General features: G+C 35.2%; 1 protein-coding gene across 19 annotated transcripts in view; it reads left to right on the top strand.

Moving 5' to 3' along the window:
* The window catches only part of tenm4 (teneurin transmembrane protein 4), a 627,939-nt gene that overhangs the window by 551,683 nt on the left and 49,615 nt on the right, over positions 1 to 26,641 (top strand). The gene's annotated exons all lie outside the window — the stretch shown is intronic.

Consider the following 26,641-nt stretch of genomic DNA (forward strand, 5'->3'; position numbering starts at 1 on the left):
CAGTAGTGATGTCTTAGAAAACAGGAAACTATTAAGAAATAAGTGAAACTTGATGTGCAGACGGCATTTTGGATACACTGGACTGAATGGAAGTCACAATATCAGGTTTGTTAGAACTTCACAAAGATTAGCAGATTTGAGAGTTGAGAGTTTTCAGTAAAAGCTGTTTACTAATATGGACTGTTGTTTGTAGCATTTCATTTTAATTCAGTTTCAGGTTAAAAGGTAGTCAGCATACAAGTAATAAAGAAACAATGTTTATGGTATTTATTAACTGCCATTATTAGAATTAAGCTGATATTTTGATGTTTATTGGAACTATTTTAATAAACTCCACCTGTCTGTGCAGATCGGTACTTTTATGCAGTATGGAAATATTTCAAACTTAGTGGATCATTTTATCACACAGCACTTCATCGGCTCTAATTTACAGATTATAAAAAGGCAAAGGTTTTCTGTTATTTGAGGGGTCAAAATAATTTTTTGAAGAATGTTGGTAGAAAGCAGTAACTTGTTTTTTTAATTTAATATTTCATCTCTTTTCTGTTTATGAAAAGTGATAACCCAATGTATTTTTGTTGTCCAGAAGGAAGTATCAAATACAGTGGAACCTCGGTTCACAAACGTCTCTGAACACGTACAAATCGGGTTACGACCAAAAAGTTCGCCAAACATTTGCATCTGTTCATGACCACACAGTCGGTTGACGGACAAGCCAGTTTCCCTTCCAGTTCGTACGTGTTGATGATTTCCGCACGTGTTCAGTCTCTCCCTGTGCATTCGCTGTGCACAGCCTCCTGTATTAATTAAAGATGGTACAATCGGATTTGGGGTGTTACAACTTTTGGTGTATGTCAGAGGACAGTGAAATCAGCTTTTATTTATTGCATTATCATTAAGATATCAAGCAATGATTGTTTGCTCATCACCATAATTGCAACATAGATCTAGGTTATCATTGCTTGCTGCACTTTTGCATATTAATTCATTTATTTTTATTCATTTTCATAATTATTATAATTTTTCACTTTGCATGTGCTGATGAGGGTTCCAGTGCACCCTGATTTGGACTGACCAGACTATGCTATCCACAGCCTCTTCCTAAGCCATCTAATGACAATTTAGATCTCTGTTCAACAGCACTGAACAGAACAAAAATATCAGTGCAGAATGTGCTGGCCAGTGTCACCGTCTCTTCTGGTGTCAGTCATGAATAAGACATTTGAGCTGCATTCACTCCTTGTTGGAACAGCTATGTGCTGCTCTGTTGTGGCAAATAAAGTTTTTTTTTTTCCAGAAGAGATTCAGTACATTTTAATTTCTTTTATTCTTCATCCCTGATCAGTTTGCTCACTTTGCATCTTATCTCTACATGGTCTGTCTAACTCTGCCTGCTTCCTTCCTTTTTTTCTGATATTTCTTACAGCTTTTCAGTAATGAAAATATTTGACAAGTTATGTGACTGAAAACCTGGCAAATTCAATCAAAAAGAAATTGTTTGATGTTGCACCAGATGCTTCAACCTTCACTTACCTTTGATCATCTACGTTTACACCAACCCTCCCCTTACAATCGGCAACTCCTTTCACTTCTGCCACAATTTTTTTTCTATTGAATTCAGCACCCATCCTTCCCATTTGGTGAATATGGCATTTTGACCTAATGTCATCTAAAGCTTTTTTCCTGCTTCAGTGCTCCAGGTTTTTTTTTTTTCCACCTAGTTTTTCAGCTGTGCTTTGAATCCATTAAGCAGCAGTCTGCCTTTCAGTTTCTTGTCTTTTACTATTGCCACTCCAATTCCTCCCTCCCTACTCCTCCTTTTTTTTCGATTACCCTTGCAGTTAATTTCAAACAATGCCACACCGATTAATATTGTGCATTTACAATCATGTCACTTACTATCATATTTTCCAAAATATAACTAGAGAAAAGCCACGCAAAATGACACCTTTTATTGGCTAACTAAAAAGATTACAATATGCAAGCTTTCGAGGCAACTGAGGCCCCTTCTTCAGGCAAGATGTAATGTTAGTTAGCCAATAAAAGGTGTCATTTTGCTTGGCTTTTCTCTACATTCATAATGGCTAACACGGTACACAGTACCGCCGCTCCCTATACGCAGAGTACGCAGTCTGCGTAGGGCACCAACTCCCAGGGGGGCACCATCCCAGCTGCTCAAAAAAATCTTTTTTATATATTATAATAATAAATTAATGTTAATAATATACATATACAAATAAACAAAAATATAAACGTATACAGTATATTGCATTTTACGGTGAACGTAGGCTAAGCACACGTGATGACGCGCGCGCCCTCATGTATTTACTTTTATTTGAATAAAGTTCTATTTGGGCCCCTATAGTATATGTTTTTTTTTATTATTTTATTTTTACTTCCGTAATATTTGGGGGAGGGGGCACAAAAGTAAATTTCTGCTTAGGGCACCCATTTGGCCAGCAGCGGCCCTGATGGTACAACACCCTAGTACTACACCCAATATAACTAGAAATATGTGTTACATTTATGCTCATGATTGTGTGTTCTCTTGTATTCTGACTTATTCAAGGTTCTTACATTGCTAGTAAGGACTAGTATTTTTCTATTCACTATTCAGACAAGTCTTGAAAAAACAATTTTATTTTACAGTTCTCATGTATTTTTATTCTGCTGTAAGTTCAGGTTAATTCTTTATTGACTTTCATTGTGGATGTATTTTATAAAAAGTGTTTCACACAGGCATTAATGGCAAATTAGTGTCTAGGGCTGCAACTAATGATTATTTTGGTAGTCGACTAATCATTCGATTTATTTTTCGATTAGTCACAATTATTTCATGCCTGACTATTTTGATGCCTGCGACCTGTGGTTGCACATCCTGTTCTGGGCTCCAGTGCATGTCTTACCTCATCTGCTCATGTCTGTCAACCTGTGAATGTTACCCTGATGTCTCTGCATTAACACGATTAAAATTAATAATAATCAATTTAAAATAACCAGTGAAACATATGAATTTGAAAATAATGAGGTGTTTTTATATTAGTGTGACGATCACAATAAAAAGAAATACATTAAACAATACAAACTAAAGTGCACATAGTCTTTAAACAAAAAAGTGCATTTAACTTAACCAAAAAATACATTGTTAAAACTGAAACGTTTTTCATATTTTAGTAATAAATGACAAACTGTAGACATAAACTATATATAATGTGTAAAGCCTGAAGTGCAAAGATCAAATAAACACTTTCACAAAAAGTTCAAGGATGATAAAATAGCTTCCGTGGTGCAGCAGTAGGAATTGCTGACTTATAATCAAGAGTTCTCCGGTTCAATCCTGACTTCCTTGTATGTTTACTGTTTTGAGTAGTGAGTTGCTCTTATTGTTAATATTATACAATAAATACATACATTTGATTTGCGTCTGTAACAGCCACTGTAAATGTATAGTACTTGTAAAAGTTACCTTTTTTTTTTTCACAATCACGATACATACTACTGCCCCCCAGGGATCTGACGCCGTTACTTTTTATCTGCAACTGGGAATAACTGTAGATGTGAGTGGTGTTTTGAGACAATCAAACTGGAAATTCTCTGATCTGGTTGGATAAAAGCTGTCACACAAACGCTGGCAAGTCTGCCTTATTCCTATATCATTATCACTTGATTTTTTTTTTTTTTTTAATTCAATTTTATTGAGTGTTCCTGCTTATGCTGAATTAGTATGCACCCTAAGGCCCGTGATGTCAAAGCTGCACTGACAAAAAACAGAGACATAGGTACAGTATATATGATTATTTGGAATTAATCATTTTATGACCTTATAGTACATTTCGGAAAAGATTGTGGCACGGATGCAACATTATTTATATTCATTCGCGTACCTTCTTGCGCTTGTAATCAATGACCGGGTTTTTTTTCTCAGGTTTTTTTTTTGGGACTCCAGGGCATGCAGAGGAAAGAATGTACCTCTGCAAGGTGTGGCATGAACACTCTTCTTTTCTCAGTGTACCACGTACATTCCTTGCACAGTACATGTGCTTTGATCGACGCAGGTCAACTTGTTATAGCACAAAGCAACTGGCCACCTGCATGCTGCTGCTAGCACTGAATAAGCTCACGCCTTCTGTTGTCAACCTTCTGGAGACAAATATATGTGACATTTTGAAGAAATCATTGTATGACCTGAATAGTACCAATCAGAAAACATCATCGCACTAATGCAATATTATTTGAAAACAAACAGATCGGGTGTAAATTTGTTATTTGTTAAAGTTAGCTTTTTTACTTTTATTTTCTCAGTCTCGTTCATGCCCTCCCTCCCCTCCTGATCTGACCCTAACTAATAAACTAACAGCGCCAGCATAAATTCTCAAGAGACGGCTTTGTCATGTCTCCAGGATGCTAATGCATTGCGATGGTGCTGCCGTGAAAAGAAAGCTCCGCTTTACATAATCTGCATTCAACTTTTTTTCTTTTTTGGTGAAGTGCTCCCTCACTTTAGAAAGTTTCTGTCTCAATTTTTTTCCATCTCCTTCCCCCTCCTCTATCTGACTCGCCATTGCAACCACGTAGGACTGTAGTCTTGACAAACAATAACAAATGATACTGCCCTCAAACGTTCATTTAGTTCATTGCAGTTACAAAAACCAATGTGGTTCTTTGTGACTGGAGCTTCTATTGAAGGTTCTGTTTATGACGTGTCGACATCATCGATTACGTCGACTAATCGTTGCAGCCCTATTAGTGTCCAAAGGCAGGTTAGCTTATTTCAGTCCTGCCATTTGTAGTTACCCTGTTTATCCCTGCCATTTTTGTAAACTTTAAGCAAGAACACACAAAATGTAAAGGCACAGAGTTGTGTCACGCAGTGTGATCGTAATCATGCTTAGTAGAATAAGTTTTCCAGTTTCTTGAATTTTCTGCAAATACATTTCATGTAACTACTGCTTTTCCTGGTAGAATATGTACAGATTTCTCCAGTTTCATCAGATGGTGCATTTAAGAAATTGTGTCATGTTTATGTCACATTTTAATCCTATCTTCCTTCCGGTGGTTATGCTGGCATTAATTCCATAGCTGTAGTTTTTTCCCACTAGATATCCATTTCATCTTACTTTTTACATATCTCAATCAGTAGACTCATGTTATCTTTGCCATGAATAAGGGTTTATTATCAGACCTCTTGGCTCAAAACTGATTTTTCATTTTTAAATCATATAAATTGTGCAACTCCAACCCTAAATTATCATCTCAGGTATACAATATAGCTGATACTTGGTTAGCATCACATTCCCTAGGTTCACACACTAGGTTTGCACTTCTCTGAGTGCTCTAATTTTTACACACATTCCACAAAGCTATGTAGGCTCGGGTATACTGCCATTGGCCCAGTATGAGTCTGCAAGTGTGTTCTGGAATGTATACTGTGATGATCTGGCATCTCATCAAGGGCCAGCTCTTCCTGCTTCAACAGGAAAAAGTGGATTAAAGTAGATACAAAATGTAGATCAAACTGATGATAAAAGACATTTCTTATTGAATATGACAAGTACTTATGGAAGGGACAAATCCGGTGTGTGCATTTTTAGAATTAAAAAAAAACATTTTTCTATCAATGGTCATGAACACATTTTCTTTTCTGTTTAACACTAGAATCCTATGAAAAAATTTGTAATCCCGGCCCACCTTAAATCCCTTTGAACCTCTCCATCAGTGTCTTTTGTTTTGTAAATGCGTTGATCAGCACAAGCAGCAAGCAGCCTGCTGTCCCATCTCCACCCCTTAACGGAGCTCAGCTCATGGGCAAAAAGTTCTCCCAGCTCAAGCCAAGTCTCCTTATCTGTGTGTGAGATCTGGAGTTATATAGGGTAAATAATACAGTACTGTATATCGTTATTTGGAATACATGCATCTCATGTGTGTTCCGTGTCTGCAAAGATCTGAACACACATCTAAAGCAGAAACTTTTTCCATGTTATACTAATAATGACGTGAAGTGTATAATGTGTGAACACTTTAGTCCAAATATCATATAAACATGTGTGCTTTTATTTAAGAATAGAACCAAAAGAAAAAAAAACATTTGATTTACATGTTGCTGTCAATGAGTAAAAAAAAGCCAAGCTCAGATGTCATTTTCTTGAATGCTGCAAAGGTACGAACTGCTGCTTTACAACTCAAAGGTAGTAAGTGAGTAGTGAGCTGCTATTAATGTTATTATTATTATTAATATAATAAAAACATACATTTGATTTGAATCTGTAACACCCGGTGTAAATTTTGTAAAAAAAAAGTTGTAAAAAGTTGTAAAAGCACACATATTTGATATTTGGACTAAAGTCTTCACACATTATACACTTTATGTCATTATTAGTATAACATGGAAAAAGTTTCTGCTGTAGATATGTGTTCAGCATTTCTTTCCTTGCATTTCTTTCATGTTACACTAACCCAGATCTTTGTAGACACGGAACACACTTGAAATGCATGTATTCAAAATAGTGATATACTGTATTATTTACCCTATACAACTCCAGGAACCTGGCTTGAGCTGGGAGAACTTTTGCCTGATCTGAGCTCTGTCAATGTGGGGGATGGGACAGCAGGCTACTTGCTGCTTGTGCTGATCGACGCATTTACAAATAAAATATGCTGATGGTAGAGGTGCAAAGGGATTAAAGGTGGGATGGGATTCTGAGTTTTTTCGTAGGCTTCAGTGATTCTAGTGTTAAATCGTTTATAATGCCTACTTACATGGTTAAATATTAGATTTTTTTTTAACAATGCCTTCTTAAATCTTTCATATCTTTATTTTTATAGTAGGTTTTGTTTATTGTGTGTAATTGTCTTTGAAGGTCATGATATTATTTCAGTCTCACTTTAATTAGCATCAAGAAAATTACTGTTATTTGCTGTAAAGATCCAGGAATAAAGTTGAAAACTTTTTTTTTTGACCTACAAGTACTATCACAGTTTTTATATTTCTCATTAGGTATGTGATTAACACTTTTTGTGGTATATTTTGTATTTTTAGCTGATTATTTATTAATTAAATTTCTGTTTTAAATACATTGACCTGACAATATTCTGCATATCCAAGGCTTTAAAAAATTATGTTTATGAACATTTCCTGAGCACTGTGGGAGAGAAATTGCAACAGTTTAAGAGTTGTTTCTTTTAAAATAAACTCAAAATAAAAAGGCTATGAAACAAAAGGTAAATGCATAATTGAGCAGTGCTAGGAGACATAAGATAAATGAGAGACTTCATTTGTAGATTAAAGAAATTGTAGGAAATGAGCTTGAACATTCAATTGAATGAAAATCAAGGAAGACAATTAAAGCAGTTGATCTTGTTACAACCAGATGTTCAATGGAGAACAAGGCCAGTAACCAGCTTTGTCTTTTGATAAAGTAAACACCATAGTAAATATTTCGTTATTGATTGTATTACTGCTCATGGTTGTACTATTGTACGTCTTTTAATATTATCAGTCAGGCATTCAGCTTTTTGTTCTTATGTTAGTAGCTCTAGATACAGTCAATTCTTTAATGTTTTCATGTTCGTGAAAAATTCACTGCATACTTTAGCAGCATGACTTACTGTGTATATGTACCTGGAAAGATAATTATGAAGGCATTTCAAAATGTAGTAAAGTAACAAGAACAGGTGGAATGTTTGTTCTCTGTCCTCTTTCTTGACATAATGCTGATCTTAAATCAGTAACATTTGTATGTACCTGAAAACCCTTCAAACACTGTGATATCACAAAAACAGAAATTTTCACATATTTTGAATATTGACCTTTTATGAACCTTTAGCCTATCTATAACTCCATTATTTTGTCACAAGAACAAAAAACCTGCATTTTATATTAACCTTTTTGTAGAGTAAACAATATGGTACGTTACCAAAAAAGAACTTTATTTTTAATTACTGCAATTAAGAGAGAATGATACACAGTATACTGTATCATTCTGCAGTTCTAGTAATTCCAAATTTATCTTTCATTTCATTGGTTTTATTAAAATTAATTGGTTTTAAATTTTTAATTGATTGTACCTTCCTAAAAATGTGAGGCAGGACTAAGATTATGCAATATGTGGCTGATGTCATCACAGATGGAATAAAATGACATTTGTATGCTTACAATTTTGTTTACCTTGCATGTGTTGGTATTAAATGGCAATCCTCTGGAAGTTTCTCCTCTGAGCTGTTAATACTAGCAAAGATCAGAGTTGCATTAGGGTTTAGTTAGCTCAATAAAAAATATGTGCTAATTCCTTACTGGCTAAACTTATCAATTATACATTTTGTGAATTTTATATAACCTAAAAGCTGACATCAGGATTTTGAGCTGCAAGTTGCAGCCTGCAACATCCAATTCTTTATTCTTTCCTGTATTTGTCTCACAATTTGTGTTTATTATTTTTTTTTCGTGCTAGCCTAACAATTTTCTGCAATTTCATAATGCAATAATGTAGATTTTTTGTATATTAAAATTTAGATTATTTTAAAGTTGCGTGAAAAGTCAACAGTTAATCTTTTTTACTTATCCACAGAGGCACAGAAGCTTCTAAAGGTTTCTTCACATTTTTCCATCTACGGTGCGTTCCATACAGTATGTTTACATTTGCAGTTCCTTACTGTGAAAACAATATTTTTAATTAAGTGATTTTTTAATCTATCTGTAATTGGATTAATTGACCAAAAATTGATAAATGGACATAGCATAAAAACAAGAGATTAAATTACATTTGAGGAAAATTAAACATTTTTGTTTAAATGTGTTTCCTATTAAATAGGTTTCAGAGCAATAAAATACTACTATTACTAGTAAGTACTAAATAATGTTCAGCATGGCAGCTCCTTTAATAGGATTGACTCTGTATTCAACATTATAGTTGAAGGGAAATAACAGAATATTCCAATAAAAGTGTACAATTAGAGAACAGAAGTAGTAAAACAATCAGACAATTAGGCCATTTGAAAACAAACTAAAGAAGAGCACAGGTTTTAGCAACATTTTTCATTAATAAAAGATTTGTGTTTACTTTAGTTTACAAAAAACAATTCTGATCTCTTTACAGTCATTCCATAAAAAGAAACATTTTACCATGAAACGGCTGTAGTACTTTGAGCATATACAGTAGTATACAGTAATTTTTTTTCATTAGTGTGTTTTCTTGGGCACAGCCTGTTTGATTTCTGCCATGAGATAAATGAATGCAGAAATCACACAGGCTGTTTTGGTCAGTCAATAATTGCTCATGATAAAGCAGTTCTTTTGGTCCAACAATTCATCTTTATTTTTATTATTGACTCATATGAATCCCATTGTGCTTTAGTGATTGCCAGTAATAAAAGAAATGAACCAATAAAGAAAAACACATTAGAAAAAAAGACATCAAAAGCAGGTATGGTAAATCAAACACAATATTAATTGAGTTGACAGAGTAGATCTAGGAATTAAGTCATAACATTAAGGATGAAAATTCAGAATAGAATAATAGAGCAAGCATTCCCAGATGCAGTCCTTGGGTTTCAGTGTGGCTACTGGTTTTCATTCCTGCCACTGTCATAAGTCAGTGCATTATTTGTACTTCTAAATAATCGAATTGTTTAATTAGTTAAGCTTCTGTTATTTAGTATTTAGAGAAATGTGATATTTACTTGATAATGAAATTCGGAATTGTTTGATTTTTTTCCCTTATCTTTAAATTCTTAAGTTGCTTTTAAAAATTTTTTATTCACCTTTTCCTATGGAGTTCACTCCTCTTGTTGTATTAAAATACTGACAATTAATAACAAGCAGTGCACAGGTGTAAATGATGCTGAATGGTAAAGAGAAGTTACCTTTTCAGTGTCATATTTACTTGCATGCTAATTGTTAAGAAAAGGCTTAAATGATCAGGACATTAAAAATTTGCAAAATCTTCAAAAGCAAAAAAACAGAGTTCACCTGGGTATATTATGAGACCAATGTCTGCTACATTAAAATAAAAATTGACTGAAGTAATTTTTTAAATTTCTGAATTAACACAAAAGACAAAATCATGGGAAATAAAGCTGGTTTACTGAAGGCAGGAGTCCAGCTTGAGGAATGCCTGCAGTTACAGTGGTCCACACTTGAAGTTGAAATCACAAGAACAGAATGTTAGGTTCACTCTACATTTGCCTGTATGAATGAGTGCATGTCCTGTGACGGATTATTTTTTGTTTTGCATACATGTTCAGCTTTTGCATTTCAGCCAGTATATTAGAGATACTGTAAGTTATATAACCTTAACACACTGTATTTAAACATGATTTCAGGAAGTTGAATGTCATCTATAGAAGAATGGATGAATGTATGCATGGACTTTTTATGACCTTAAAACATGACTACAGTATATGCATCACCCAAAATTTTAAAAGTGACATTGATATATAAGGTCTAGTTTTATTTTAAAATAACATTATTGAACCAGTATAATGTGGCTTAGGGTTGCGTGGGCTGGAGCCTGTGTACAAGTACACAAGCAACCTTGGACAGGGTGCTAGTCCATTTCAGAGCCCACTCACAAATACACATGTATTCAGCTGGAGAGCTCACCCGGACTCAGGAAGACTGTGGAGGCTCCACACAGACAACTAAAGAGTGTGGGATTTAAAGCTAGGATGCTAGATGGGCAAGACTGGAGCACTACACACTATACCACTGTGCAAAGTAAGAATGACACATGATTTATTGAAATGGACTTTAAGGCACCACTTGGTGATACATATTATAATATACACCCTATATTATATCATTTTTCTGATAAACCATGTGTTATGATCCTTCCTATCTGTTCACTGTTGTGTTGTCTGCTTTTGGCTTTTGAAATGCAAAACTGTGTATCATATCATATACAGTATTTGATATCAGCTATACCACCTTTCACAGAGCCCTAAAAATTATTTGCAAATGCCAGGCAACTAAAACAATTGAAACTACAAATCTATTTAGTTTATACTGGTAAGTTAAACAATTGAAAATAGTACAAAATGTAAAACAGGTTATATCCATATTTAAGTTTATAGTCTTTGTGTAATTAATAAGGGTCAGGTAACATAAAAGATCCCCTTCTAATGAGGAAAAATTATATGACCTCTTCAATGCTTCTGCTTCTAAAGTTGGTCCTCAATTATGAGTTTCTTCTTCATCGCCTAATAATGAAGTGACATTTACTTTTATTACTTTTAGACTATTATTATAATTATATAACAGTGACATTCTGAAAAATAATCTTTATGCATAACTTAAAGAAACGATTGAAAAAATTATTGAAGTATAATAAAGCGCTGCCAGTCCAAGGTCTGACCACTTGGGATCCTTTTACTTTACTATGTATTACATCTACTGCTAAGATCTAGCAGTGACAGACTTAGCATTATTCAAGTAACATCTTATGGATGTACAGAGACTGTTCTTTTTCTTGGCATGATGCATCCGTTAACCAGTTTTACACAACTAGATTCTCTCCAGAGTGAAATTTGTTATAGCAGCCTTAGTTCCTATTGACTATCCTATCCTATCTCTATATGACTGAAAACTGGAGTTAGCTTAGACAAGCTGGGAATTCAACCAGAATGAGCAGATCCAATTCAGAAAACAAAAAAGATAGTTATATTTAAACATTTACATATTTGAGTTGTCTCCATCATATATATTTTTAAATACGTCTGGCTGCTTTCAACAAGCAGCTGAAGCAAGAAGGAAAAGCAAAACTTAATGGTTTTGATTCTGAACAGTGTATATACTACCCCTTGGTGTCTTTGTGCAATGGAAGTAATTCAGTAGAGCAGATGGGATTTCATTAACCCACTAACATGGCCATCTACTCATCATTATTTGGGTACCTCTCAGATTATACATTTCTTATTTGGACCACTATGGTTACACTTTCTTTGCTTAGAAACCAATGAGAAGGTGTAGTGTAAATATTGTACTGCACCTAGGACTGCAGCAAAAGCTTCTAATTCCTGACCAGAAAAATCATGTTATGAAAAGTAATAGATGAATGGCACGTAAATATATGTGGTTTATTGAAAAAGACATATATTCATTTATAGATAAAATGATTATTAAATAAAAAATATTGAAATATCATTAAGTGTTTTATTTTCATTTCCTTTTTAAATATTATGACAAAATATGAGTAGTAAATATGGCAATTCAATTCAAATATACAGTACAGTATAATAATTATAATGTACTGAAAAACACAAATAAGGTGCCATTAGCACCTTCTTTTACTTTAGTTTCTTAATTTACAAACTTTTTATTTAGCTTGAGAGTTTAACAATTACAGCAGTATTTTAGAAAACGGATTCAGTTTTTTTACATTGAATTCTAGATACAGTATAAAAACTCAAATGATACAGTACCTTAACCTGAAGAACTGAAGTGCTGCTGCTTGTTATTTACTAAGCATTTCTTAGCTATGAAAAAAGATTATAACATATGGAAAGTTTTGGAGCGGCATGGTGGCACAGTGGGTAGCGTTGCTACCTCGCAGTTAGGAAACCTGGGTCCGCTTCCTGGGTCCTCCCTGCGTGGAGTTTGCATGTGTGGGTTTCCTCTGGGTGCTCCAGTTTCCTCCCACAGTCCAAAGACATGCAGGTTAGGTACATTGGTGATTCTAAATTGTTCCTAGTGTGTGTGTGTGTGCGTGCGCACGCCCTACGGTGGACTGGCGCGCTGCCCGGGGTTTGTTTCCTGCCTTGCATCCTGTGTTGGCTGGGATTGGCTCCAGCAGACCCCCATGACCCTGTAATTAGAATATAGCAGGTGGGATAATGGATGGGTGGATGGAAAGCTTTGGTAAATCTAAATAGCCTACCAGATTGAAAGAAAAAAAAAAAAACAGTGTGATCCAGAAATTAACCCATGGCCTTTCAGAGTAAGATATCATATTTACCAAATATTCTAAAACAAAATGGAAAATAAATAGTTAGATAAATAAATAGCATATTTATTAAAACTCTTCATGGTTTTTCTACTATATTTATAATTAAAAAATAATTTAGATTTTTGTACACTACTGGTCAAAAGTTTTAGAACACCTCAGTTTTTCAAGTTTTTCTTCAGATTTAAACAGCTGAAATGGCAACTTCACCTAAAATGGTGAATGGGTCAGCAGTAAACTGCTAGAGGTTTAAATTTAAAGTTTACGTTTTCAAAAAACTGATAAAAAGAAAAGGTCGAAATATTATGAATGGGCCTTGTTCAGGGAACAACTAATAGGTTACAACCTACAGATGTTCTGCAGCAAATAAAGTAAATTAAGCCATAAGCAAGTTGAAGCAAACAATTTGCACAAGTGTCTCAACTTCTGTTTGTTACTTAAAAACTCTCTGTCTATCTTAAAGAAGAATTGGAACAGACTGTGCTACTACACCCTCTAAGTACTACTTGGACAATATTACACTACAGAAAGTTGTAAATTCCAGTGGTAATGGCAAGAAAATGGCAATTAACAAATTAACTGAGACAGGGCATTATTACCCCTAGAAGTGTAGGGGTGCTTTCATTTAGAGCAACTGCAAAAAAATAAATCAAAGTTTCAGTGAGTATGGTGTCCTACACAATCCAAAAACTGGTTTTCTAAAACTTATGACCAGTAGAGTATAATTCCCGTAATTTACTAAATATTCTTTAAGAGTCTTGCCAGTTTAATAAAATATGCAAACAATTTACAAACTATTAATATTTAGTTCTGTTTATTTTTATATAAGTCCATTTGCCAGCTGAGGCTGTTGTAGTGTACATTTTTAAAATATTATATGGTTAAAGTGAAACACAAATAGCATACAGGGTGTCCTCGGGTTACGACACAGTTCCGATCCTACAACAGTGATGTAACCCAAATTTTGGTGTAAGTCGAAACATACTCTAGCCTAAGTCACTTACCTATCTTAACACATTTGCAAAATCATAATCTAGAACATAAAAACACAAAATCTAAGCCTGAGAAAAAAGAAAAGGACATAAATATACTGTACTGTAGTAAGAGAAAAACTTTGTGTAAAAAATGCTTACCTTTATTCTTTCTCATGTCTCAATTTTTCTAAGGTTTTATGGGAGTGAGTGTTGTAAACTCGAAACGTTGTATGTCGAAACGTTGTAACCCGATGACCCCCTGTATAATCAAAACAACTGGACAAAAATACCTACTTGTATGTACATGAAAATATATTCAAATATATTAAGCTATGGTCAATTGCCAACACAGGAGAGAAAATCTAAAATTCAATCTATGCAGATTACAGAGGAAATAAACCTCCATTTCACACTCAGTCTGAGATCCAATTTTAAGATGTGGGGGGCTAACATAACTAATAAAACACTGACTCCAGAACCACCAGAGGATAATGAGAAAATAAAGAGCCATTTAAATCATTCTCTTTTGTTATTTAAAAGATATATGAACAAATCTAATTACTAGCTTTAACAAGAGTATACGTTTAAAATAACAACACTTCAGGGCTCAGCTAACTAATTTCTAGTTGCTGTGCCTTGCAGGTTTGCCATAACCTGGCACTGTGTTCACTTTAAAAACTAAAGTTACCCTCTTCTTCTGCTTCTAATGTAAGGCAGTTTAGCATTTTGTTCTTTAAGTTTGATCTACCATTTATGGATGCAGAGTAAATTTTTTAATATGCCTTTTTCATAATGCCAACATATGCACATAAGTACATGAATGCATGGGTGCAAGGACCTCTACAGTAACAACATCTAGAATGTTCTGGATATTTAGATTGTTTTGCAGACAAGCAGAAGCCTCCGTAGACTACATAGAGTATACAGGTAAACTGACCAAGATGATTTTCATGATTTTATTAGGCTGTCATAAAACTGTCTGATTTGAGATGATACCTCTATGTACTTGTAAGGGTTCACACAAGTAGGGGAGGATTTATAATAGAAAAATCTAACTGAAAACAAATGCACAGCCGCCATATTATGAAACATAATCTAACTGATATTTTTACCAGGTTGCCTTGAAAATAGACCAGCCCGTTGTTTTCCAGCTGTTTTATTAATATAGCCTTGTAATACAGAAGGTGCCAATAGCCATGTGAAATAGTTTATATTCTCTGTATAGCTGCTTTTACTGTGGACAGTACTGAGTATGACTATAGTTGGTGTTTCCAAATGGAACAATACACTGTTTGCCTGCAGGTTTTCAGTGAATTCCAAACAAAGGCCTCTTGAGTGGCTTCCAAGCTGTGGGGCTACAATTCTGTTTGAAAGAATAGCCACTTCAAACAAAACAGCAGCACAGAGCCATGCTGTGGGTTTTTTTTTTTTTGTTTTGCATTAAGGTTACTATTTAAAGTAGTTGGTTTTTTTTTGTTTTTTTTTTTTTTTTATGACTTCCTTCTTTCTTTTATGAAAAATCAGCATTAAATATTTATGTCTCTTAACCAGGGTTAACAAAGTACTGATAAGCAGATTTCAGAAATTAAGGAGTTGCAGTAACTGAACAGCTTTGCTTATAATCCATAGTTTAGAAAATGTGTATGTATTTGTGTTGCTAGAAAAGCCCTATGATTACATGACTACATGTGTTTTTTTATATACCCAGAGTTGCACCGTGCTGTGTAATTTCTCCTTCATTCCCCACTCTTAACATATCCATTGACTTGTATGCTATAATTTTTTTTCCCTACTCTCCAATAAACATTTTCCACTAGAAGTAGGGTATACTGATTTTTTGAAATCTGTAAAAATGCATGAAGTAAAAATCAAACATCATTGTTGATCAATGAACTACAGGTATGTATTATTGACTTAATGACCAAGCATCACAATACAGCTTACTGATACTACATTTTAACACTAGAATTACCAGAGCCTACGAAAAAACACATAGATCCTGCCCACCTTAAATCCCATCGCACCTATCCGTCATTGTCTTTTGTCCTGTAAATGTGCCGATAAACGCAGGCAGCCTGCTATTCCATCCCCCTACCAACGCAGAACGTGCACAAAGATTTTCCAGCTAATGCCTTGATTATCTGGGAGTGAAGTGCTGGAGTTTTAGAGTGGAAATAATAAATCCTTATTTGGAACACATGCATTTCATGTGTGTTCTATTTCTACAATAATCTGTGCAAACACATTGTTAAAACAGAAACGTTTTTCATATTTTAGTAGTAAATGACAAAATGTAGGCATAAACTATATAATGTATGAAGCCTGAAGTCCAAAGATCAAATAAACACTTTCACAAAAGATTCAAAGAAAAGACAACAGCTTCCGTGGCGTAGCGGTAAGATTTGCTGACTTGTAATCAAGAGTCCTGGTTCGATCCCGACTGCCTCCTATATTTGCCATTTTCAGTAGTGAGCTGCTCTTATTGTTAATGTTATACAGTACACACATACATTTGGTTTGTGTCTGTAACAGACAGTGTACATTTATAGCACTTGTGAAAGTTACCTTTTTTTTCACTTTTATTCTGTCAGTCACAATCACGATACATACTACTGCCCTAGGGATCTAACGCTGTTAGTTTTTATTTGAAACTGGGAATGACTGTAGATGTGAGTGGTGTTTTGAGGCAATGGAACTGGACATTCTCTGATCGGGAGGGATAAAAGCTGACACACAAACGCTGGTGAATCTGCCTTCTTCGTATCTCACCGTCACTTGATTTTTTTTTTATTCAGTTTTATTGAGTGTTCCTGCTCACGCCGAATAAGTATGCGCCTTATGGTCCATGATGTCAAAAAAAAAAAAAACAGTCATAGGTAGGCTATATAAGATATTTTGAATTATTCATTTTATGGCCTGTATAGTACGTTTCGCAAAACATTGTGGCACGGATGCAACATTATTCATATTCATTCAGATAACATCTTACGGTCGTAATCGGTGACCGCGTGTTTTTTTTTTTTTCTCCCGATCTTGCCAGTCTCCATGTTGCTGTATGGGGCTGTTTCTTTTGTACTCCAGGACATGCAGAGGAAAGAATAGTACAGAGAGGTCAGCGCTATATGCAATCATCAAATTCAAATGTTAACAGTTTACACACACACGCAAAGACCGTCCTTCCTACATTTACGACATGTGTACCTGTTGCAATGCACACACTTCTGTCTATGCTGTGGTTCTATTGAAAGGGCACTTGACACTGACTCAGTTTACTTTCCTGGGAAAGCAGCTGTCTTGGAACAGAAGCTTGTCGGTGTTGCATCCTCCTTTTCTTTTTCAATCGCCTTTTCTAGTAAGATGTGACGACGAAGTTCCTCTGCAAGGTGAGCCATGAACACTCTTCTTTTCTTAGTGGCCCCCGTGCATGCCTTGCACAGTACATGTGCGTTGATCGCCGCCAGGTCAAGCTTGTTATAGCACACAGCAACTGGCCACCTGCGTGTTCCTGCGTGTACTGAATAAGCTCACGTCTTCTGGTGCACAATGTCAATGCAGCACAGAGAAAAAAGAAAGAGACAGATATATGGGACATTGGGTATAAATTTATTGTACTTCTAAAAGTTAGCTTTTTCAGTTTTATCTTCTCAATCACGATCAAGCTGTACAAATACCCCACACCACCCCACCGCGCCCTTCCTAAACTGACTCTAAGTAACAGCGCCAGCAAAAATTCACACCCGATCTGACGCTGTTTGTTTTCAAATAATATTGCAATGATGTTTTCTGATTGGTACTATTCAGGTCATAAAATGATTTCTTCAAAATGTCACATATATTGTCTCTTTCTTTCAGGTGTGTAATAGAAACCACAGCATAGAAAGAAGTGTGTACATAGCAACAGGGGGCGCCCAGATGGTTCTGGAGCCATGAACTACAGCACTGACACACCATGAAGTGCTGAAGGAAAATTGTCATGGAACTGTAAAGGGCAGAAGAAGGAATAAATGTGTGTGTTTTGGAACATGTGTGTCCTGTGTCTGCCTGTGAACCAGGCTGACTCTCCACTATATTTATGTGTGTGTGCGTGTGTATATATATATATATATATATCTATACTAATAAAAGGAAAAGCCCTCACTGAATGACTCACTCACTGACTCACTCACTGACTCACTCATCACTAATTCTCCAACTTCTCGTGTAGGTGGAAGGCTGAAATTTGGCAGGCTCATTCCTTACAGCTTACTTTCAAAAGTTGGGCAGGTTTCATTTCAAAATTCTACATGTAACGGTCATAACTGGAACATACTTTCATCCATATATACAGCTATAGCCTGCAGCTCGGTCGCTGTGTGAGGCGGAGTTGCGTCCATGTCATCACGCCTCCCACGTAATTGAGTGCCTGCCCATATAAGGTAAATATTTGCGGGTGAAGGACTGTGCTTAGCATATTCATAAGTGCAGCTACTGCGGAAATCAGCACACCTCCTACATAATTGAGCTAAATATTCACGACCACACACTCGGCATACAAACAAGCCAGTTTCCCTTTGGTTTGTACATGTTCAGTCTGTCCCTGTGCATTTCCTGTGCAGTGAGCAAGAGAGAGAGCACGAGACAGCGCAACATGCACACACACACACACACACACACACACACACACACACACACACAGGCAGCTCGAGAGAGACAGACGCACACACACAGCGCGAGCACACACACACAGGCAGCGCAACAGAGATAGCGCGACACACACACACACACACACAGAGGCAGCCCGAGAGATGGACGCAGACACACAGGCAGCGTGAGAGAGAGCTGGACGCATTAAGGTAGGAAGGCGGTTAAAGAATGCACTGGGCTTGATTTTGTTTTCACTTCTGTTTCCAGCGATCTTTTCGTAGCGTGCATTGTTGCAATGTTATTTTTCTTGGTGGTTTATTAAATTACGGATTTTTTCAAGTGTTCATTTTGCCCCTGTGCTTAAAACTCATTAAAAAAAATGCTTTTAACCAGCGGTTGGTAGCGCTATAGCGCAAACTATTGCAGTATTAGTTTTCTCTGTTGTTCAAGTTTTTCTCACTGTTATTCAATGTTTTTACATTTAGTTTACTATTACGCTGTGCATTTTTTGGTACAATTATATTTGTGCTTAAAAACTAAAAACATATATATTTACATACCGTTCATATGGTCTGGAATGGATTAATTATATTTACATACAATCCTATGGGGGCAAATTGCTTTGGTTCATGACCAAATCGGTTTACCTCCAAATACGAACCTGATTGAAAGAAATAATGATGATCAAATCCTTGATGACAGCAACACTCATAACAGTCACAAAACAATTACATTGACAATCATGTTACATTATTTTTAAAATGTTTCCTTTTCTTTTTCATAACTTCTTTAACACACTACTTCTCCGCTGCGAAGCGCGGGTATTTTGCTAGTATATATATATGTATTCTCGACATATAGTTTTTTTTTATTCACTGTTGCCCTAATACGCTTCCATAGGGCTATACCACAAATAGTATTATAAATGCAAGTTGCAGTTTTATTATTTATGTATATAGCTTAGCTTGAAGCAAGGTCCATATTAATGCAATTTGCCTTAATGATGGTTCAGTTGGTAAAGATTTGCAAGTTGCACTTGTTTTATTTTCTTTTTATTTGGTGAATAATGTGAAATGCACCTGGGCTTGAAGTCTTGAAGTAATAGTATTATTACTGGAAGTTGCACTATTACTTATTTTATTATTATTATTTATTAGTTTAAATATTATGCAGTTTAATGATGGGAAAGTTGTTTAAAAAGTCACTTTCACGTGCCAGTGGACAGAGATTGTTAAAATTAACCGAAAGTGTAGTTGGTTAACAAAAAATAATTCACTATTTATTCCTTTTCTAAGACATGTTCAGTGCAATACAACTTTTGACAAGCACCTCTGAATAATTTACTAAGTCTAAATGCCTATTTGGATGGTTGAAAATATGTTGTCAAAATTTTATCTTAAGTTGTTTGCAAAATTTGTTAATAAAAAGGTTCTGCAACTGTCATGCAATGTGGATTCCTTCTCTTCATTAGTGCCACCCCCTTGAAAACTATCACTTTATGGGACCATGCAAACCTGTAATAATACTTGTGTGCACATTAAAATGTTTTTTTGTACAATGTACAATTCTCATGACAGTGGAATAGGTTATTCTTAGCCAGTCTTCTACAGTAATTGCAGTGGAAAATGTGGTTAATATACCATTGATTACCGTGATACCGCTATAATTTTGAAAAATACCGTGATATTAAATTTTGGTCATACCACCGAGCACTATTATCTATCTATCTATCTATCTATCTATCTATCTATCTATCTATATATCTATCTATCTGTCGTTTTACTAAAGACAAGCAAAACCAAACAGCAGGTGATATCCATTTACATAAGAGAGAATTTAAATGTGAATCTGCTTCATATAAGGGGTCAACAAAGTCTTAATGAGGATATACGGATTTGACTAGAAAGCAGCAAGGGTTGAGGCTTAATACAGGGACAGTGTTATAGGCCTGTAAGACAGATACCAGTGCTAATATGCAACTTTGTAAATTCTGATTTTGATTTTCTGGCTATGAATTCTCTGCTATTTTCATCTCTAATTTTGTTGTTCATGTTGGAATAGGTTGCTTGTAAAATGTGAGTGGCTTCTGACCTATCTCACTTCATTTATTTCACTTGGCTTGTTTGAAAGATTTGTTTGACTCCCTAGTATTGACCTTTGTACATTTATGATTTTGACTCCATCTCTGAATTTAAATATTTTTAATTTTAAAAAAATCACTACTGCTGCCTTGTGGAGTCTGTACATTAGCTACAGTACATAGACTATTGTGAAGGTATTCAGTTGCATGGAGAGATGTCCTACTAGAATTAAAATGATGAAATCATGTAAATCACGGGAACCAAATGATATTTTTTAAAGAGTGCTTGAGCAAGTTATTGATTATATATACAGACTTCGTAACCTAATTTTGTATGTAAGTCATAACATGCACTGAAAATGACTGTTAATGAAAATACTGTCAAAATACATCCAAGGCACTGCTGCAACCCGGTGGGCTGCCATCTAGTGTTCCGATGGAGACAATGCCCTATGCGTGTTGTCTCTCTCTGTCCTTCCCAACTGAGGGCATCCTGGATAGCCCATCCCTCAGAACATTTATATTCTTTAAGTACTGTCTGCTTCTTTCAAAGGTAATGCTGTAATATTACAGCAGCTAGTTTTTCCCTGTGATAGTAGCTTTTGAACATGAAAATATGTGCCTAAGAAAAAAATTATAAAGGCCAGATTGGTTTGAATTATCCTGCTGTGAACTGCAAGTGTTAAAAAAGCAGCAAGGTTTTTATAGTGTAAACTGATAAAGGAACAAAAAGAAAATTGTCAAAAACAGTATTCAGGGGTTATAGAATCTGGCAGTATCTTGTATCCATTTTATTTTAAATTGTCTGTGGCCCTGTCTTGTTCATTACAGATATACATGCGCGCAGCATATTGTGTGTCAGGAAATCCAAACACAAACGCCACTCTTTTGGCATGGAACCTTTAGTGTTTTCAGTGCCAAATGGGAAAAAAAAAATACGCAAGCATAGGGTAATTGCCATGCTAGTAGCAGCCTGTGGAGAGTCTAATACCAGCCAAGTGCTAAGGAACAGAGTTTAATTGTTTAATTATCTAATGTGTGCCTTGCCATCTGCCTGTCACTGAATGTTGAAAAGGAGGCAGTTGGGGCTGAATTAGGTCGGCCGTATTTCTGGTTCTTTAAATCCAGAAATTATCTTTATGAGCAAAAGTTGACACTACAAAGGTGGGATCTGAAATGACTGATTGTGGGCCACAAACTGGTCATTTAAAGTTACACTGCAAAATGTTTAGTACTTTAGTAAACAGGGGTTATAGATTAGGCGGTGCATTGTAGCTGCTATACTTAGACTGCACTTGTGTTAGAGAAATACGCTATCCACATGGACCATACAGGTGTCAGACAGAAGATCAGCCCTCTCCTCAGCCATTTTGAACAATGCTGCAAATCCTCTCTCTGACACACTGAGTACTTTCAACCAACAAATTATTCAGCAGAAGTATGTGAAGAAACACGATTGGGGCTTCTTTATACCAACAGCAATACATCTGCATAATGAATCACTGTGATTTTGACTGCCAAGTCTAATGATTTTCTTTCTTTTTAATTTTCATCCTTTGTGTCATTCTGGTGTGTGTCCAGACCATAGTATGTATGTATATTTATTTCTTTATGTACCTATTTATGTATTTATTTATTTAAAGAGCTTCTATAAAAAGCCAAATTTCCCCCTGGAAACAAAAAAGGTTTTATCCGTTTATCTTTCTTCCGTATTCCTACTCTTTGATTGCTTTTGTTCTAATGTTAGTATACTTTACATATTATTTAGTTTTATCTGTTTTCACATGGCCAGTTTTTATTAAAATCACTTAACAGCAATGTGTCTTTGCCCATTTTTGTGTAATTTAAAACATGGTCACTCCCTGTATATGCTATCATTTTAAATAAATAAATACAACTTTAAAGTTACAAATGTTTGTTAAGAAGCGAATGCTGACAAAAATCACTCCACAAAATCGTTAATTTCAAGGAGGCCCAAAATAATTTTGCATGATAATTTTTTATACATTATTAAAGTTTCATACATTTCCTTGTCACTTCATTACATATTAAAGTGGAGTATACCTATTCCCATATATTTTGAACATTAATAACTGTGTGATATTTCTCTTTTTTTTTTAAGCCATGCTTTAGAAGTGATGACTAATTGTAATCAAATTAACTCTGTAACAGTGAGGAAGACTTTTTAAAATTTTATTTGAAGAAAATAACATTCCATATGATCAAGTCTAATTTGAAGAAGATAACATTGAATACAATCCAGTCAAATTTAACAAAACAGAATTCAACTCCCATCTGAGAGAAAGAAAGGAGAGCCAACAGCAAGATCAGCTCTTTAAAAACAACAAAGAAGGGAGAATGTCCTTTTCCAGATATAAATGTTTATTATAAATTGTATTAATTAGATGTTGCCATATTTAAAAAAAAATATTTTGATCAGAGCGAGATTCTCCAAAACGAGAATTAGATTTTTTCCAATTTCAAATAGTATAGGACATCAGGTACCCACTGACTAATAAAAAGTGGGTTGGGGTTCTTCCACTTGTGCAAGATAAGTCAAGAAAGTCTATGGAAGACTTTACATTTAGTGTTCTACAGTTCCAATATAGTTTGTGTCTGTACAGTTTATTACAGTATGTTGACATTGTGTACTAGACCTAAACAAAGAACTGATGAAGTAAAGGGACATTCATAGTACATTTCTTATTCATATTGCACACTTTATAGTTTATGGTTACCTTTGTATGCATCTTGAATAAAATATTGTAAAAGAGATTTTGTTAGGGGATCCATATATGAGCACAGTATTTGCATGTTGACAGAAAGGGATAGGGGGACCTAGTTAATATTGTTTACATGTCAAAGACTGGTTAGTAGTTGAGGAAAGTGTGCATTTGAGTGACACAGGGAGAGGTTGTGACTTAGAATCGCTTATTGTGACGTTATGTTTTGCTATAATAGTATGCCGTGTGAACCTTTGCACTCTTTTAGTTGAATATTTCTTCGGATTTTGTTAATGCTACAATATGGGATTTAACCACACTTTCCATAATCTACTACTAGAATGTCTTCTGTTTAGGGGGTAAAAAGAGATAATTAACAACATTCTGCCCATCACAATTTACTGTATTTTCTGTCACTACTTTTTAAGAGGACAGTAGTGAATACTTTTGATATCTACTGTATATAAGCCCTAATGGAGCTTTCACACCTGTAAAATAAACAAAATGCAGATGATTGAATAAAAAATAGTAAAAAATGTTCAAAAGAAGCAGGTGTGAAAGCACTGGCATTTCTCTTTACAATGGGAACAAAGTGCACTTTTTACTGTTTTGAGATTATTTTTTAATTGTACTAGGGGGCTCTGCCCCCTGCCCGCTTCGCTCATCCACCCCTGTGTTTGGTTTACCGGATATACAATTTAAAGAGATTGTTATTTTCATGGGAGTTGTTACATATGCATTATTTTCACTTTTACTTTAAAACGTTTTTGTAAAAACAATACTTGTCCTTTATTTCCGGCCCCAGGCGTGGTTACATCTCTTTCTCACAGGATGTATAACACTGCTCGCGTTGTGAAGGGGGGGGCAGCTGAACGCATGCTAAGAAAATGCTGTTGGATCATCTGGTGTCTTTCTGCTGCTGGCAAGCTGCCTGTTCTGCTTGTCGCATGTCATTCTTTTAAGAGCTGTGAGCACATTATCTGTGTCTGCCATAGGCAATTTACCAACTGCTAGGTTAGATGTCCGTGGACTTGTTTTAAATGATGGCTTACTGCCTTGTCTCGCGTGATGTTGTAAAAACAATACTTGTCCTTTAATTCCAACCCCGGGCATCGTTAAATCTCTTTCTCGCCAGACGTATAACGCTGCTCGCGTTGTGAATGGGGTGCAGCTGCTGTCACGCTGCCCATCGATCATTTTAAAGCCTGTACAGCCGCTGTCCTGTGATCGCTTCTCCGTGATCATAAATATACATCTGACCGAATTGTGTTTTATTTGAAATTAAACTTGTCGTTTTTTTAACTGTTGCGGAACCACAGATTCTCATAGCGGTCCATTATTGTGTAAATCTACGTTTTGTGCATTGAATGATGCGAAAGTGAAAAGACTTTGTTTTCTGCTGTTTTCCTTTTATTTCTGACCTCGCTTAGTTCTGCTATTTTTTCAATTACGCCTAGTCCTGATGATTAACTTCCTTTTGTTTGGGCTAATGCGATCTTTAGTATCTTTTTTTTGATACTGTAGCAACTCACGTAATAAAGTGTCACAAAAGTTTTACTTGAACAATTGTCGACTTCTTAACCCCAAACACAGTTTTCTAGCACCCTCTCCAACCCCTCATCCCTTTGGTCTCGTTCCCCCCTTACCTCATCAATCAATACCCCCGGTATCAGTCTTCCGTGCTGTGCTCCGCCCTCCCTCAATCGGACCTAACAGTCACTTAAAACAAAAAAGGCTTCAACCTGGCTGGGATGCTACAATACTTTTGAATTTTACTGCTTTCATAATCTTTATCTTTCTCTGCATGTGTATCGTGCCATTGTTTGTTTGAGCCTTTCGAATTCCACTGCTTTCATAATCTCTTATCTGCCTTTTTTTCTCTCCAGTGCTTTTGGGTCTCTTCTCCACACTGCTCTTTCTTCTTTGCTTAGTCGTTGACGTTTCATGTAGAACGTATTGTTCTAATCCGCTTTATATGTGCAGAGAGCAGAGGATCTGTGTGTGGTACGTGCCTTTACATGACTGAGTGTTTTGCTGGCTGTGCTCTCTTATTTGATATTGTTTGTCTCGCTGGTCTTTTAAGTGTCTTCTGAGAAGATCACGTCTCGTTGCCAGGATTTTTTTTTATAATAGAGAGATCTTAGATGCTTGCTTTAAATCCACAAGGTAAAAGATTCATATACAACCACCTACTCACCATGTGATCTGGAACAAACAACTTGCCTGTAGTCAAACTGAATTGATGGAAATATCTTTTAAAATTGTCTTCTGTAAGCTCTTTGTGATGGCTCAATCATTAAATGATTATGCTGCCAAAAATATATTTAGCTGGTACTGAGAACAAATTCAAGCACATAGGTGGTAGTATTTTAAACTCTTAGAAATGTTATGTATATCCTTGTTGTACATTATTATTATTATTATCTGCAAAATGAATTTTACAAATGATGTCCATTGTGTTATTCAGAAACTAATTACTCAAACTGTTTTTTTCTCCACTTGAGGTAATCCCAGTAGACATGTCTTTTTAATATTCAAATAAATAAACTTTTATTATTTTGAAGTAATTCAAAAGCAAAAGTTCATAATATACTCTATAAGTAGTTGTGTTTTTTTATTGTTTTTTAAAGAAATATAAACAGATTTATTTTTATAGCATTCTCAAAATAGGTTAACCTGGTTCATAGTCAGTTTAGGGCATTGACTCAGTAAAAAAGCAACACAAACCACTGCACTGTATTTGTATTTTTGTGTCTTAGTTTCATTTGTATACATTTCACTGATTCAAATCCACACAACTAGCAGCAAGGTAAGGTAAATGCAAGAGATAATGGCATGATATGCTCTTCTTGATGTTTTTCAGAAACTTCAGAAACTGTAATAATTTGGACAGTTTTTCTGTTATACAATTACATAATCAGAATTGAAAACTGTAGATATTTTTCTGACAGTTTAGCATTGATTTATAAACAACACTTGTATTTCAGTAAGGAGTTGCTAGTTACCTTCATAGATATGTCTTACTCATTTAGTGGTTTAAAACTATAATTTTTGCTTAAAGGATTTATATCTTAATGACCCAGAACAAAACACACACATTTTAAAGAATATGATATTAACTGTGGATGTGTGATCAATTCAGAATCTTTAATGCATCTCCACTATTTACCTACGCAGTGTTCTTCACAGCCACTAAAAATTACTTTAGATTTTCATGCTTTATATGTTTCTCCTCATACAATATATTTTACACTTCTTTGCTGTCAGCTAAAATTTCAATGTAAAAAATGAGCAGAAGATGCCAGA

Source organism: Polypterus senegalus, chromosome 2 (assembly GCF_016835505.1).
Source record: "Polypterus senegalus isolate Bchr_013 chromosome 2, ASM1683550v1, whole genome shotgun sequence".
Lineage (NCBI taxonomy): Eukaryota > Metazoa > Chordata > Cladistia > Polypteriformes > Polypteridae > Polypterus > Polypterus senegalus.